This window comes from Carlito syrichta, unplaced genomic scaffold (genome assembly GCF_000164805.1).
Source record: "Carlito syrichta isolate Samal-C Ts95f unplaced genomic scaffold, Tarsius_syrichta-2.0.1 Scaffold249319, whole genome shotgun sequence".
Taxonomy (NCBI): domain Eukaryota; kingdom Metazoa; phylum Chordata; class Mammalia; order Primates; family Tarsiidae; genus Carlito; species Carlito syrichta.
In genome coordinates this window covers 1-661 of record NW_007193415.1, presented here as the reverse complement: position 1 = coordinate 661, position 661 = coordinate 1, and the positions used below count along the sequence as shown (strand labels likewise).

At 42.2% G+C, this 661-nt stretch overlaps 1 pseudogene across 1 annotated transcript; it reads right to left on the bottom strand.

Annotated features, from left to right (window-relative positions):
* Nucleotides 1-6: 6 nt before the first annotated feature.
* Nucleotides 7-655, bottom strand: LOC103253728 (annotated as a pseudogene). The gene has a single exon (XR_503901.1). The product of XR_503901.1 is annotated as a dnaJ homolog subfamily C member 8 pseudogene (transcript).
* Nucleotides 656-661: the final 6 nt, after the last annotated feature.

The window sequence follows — 661 nt, the reverse complement described above, 5'->3', positions numbered from 1 at the left end:
TTCTAACCATCACAATTCAGTGAAGTACAAAACATTAAGTTACAGGCTGTGGGAAGAGAAGGCAGCACCAACAGTGGCACCTTCCAATCCTGGTTGTTCTAGGGGCGGAGGGGAAAGGTCTTTTTTTAAACCGAGCCCCTCATCTCAATGTACAAAAGAATTACTCTGATCAATATTAAATTGTATTGAAAACAAAATGAACTAAAAAGCAAATACTATTCTATGTTGGGGTGGAAGTGGGAAGAAAGAATGAGTCCTTCAAAGCGGGGAGACAGCTGGGGGAAGGTCCTGTGGCTGTGACCCCAGGAGGTCACTCACGTTGCTCCATTTTTACTTTTGGTGGTCTCAGGAAGGTCCGATTTTTCTTCTCTTTTTTCCCCTTTGTATTTGCTTGGAAGTTTCGCCAGCTGTCTACACGACCATCTCGACTTTCCTCAAAGTTTTTCTGCCACTCTCTTTCTCGTTTGGCTTTTTCTTGAGCTTCAATCTCTTCTTCCCTTTGCCGCTTCCTTTCATGCATCTCTTTGGCTTCTCTCTCTTTCCTTTTAATTTCCAGTTCAGCAAAGAGTTTCATGGTCTGTTTATATACTGCTTGTTTAAACAGTTCAGGATCATCCTCCTCTACAACCGTAGGTTTTCCTTCCTTCTTTAACTGTTTTTT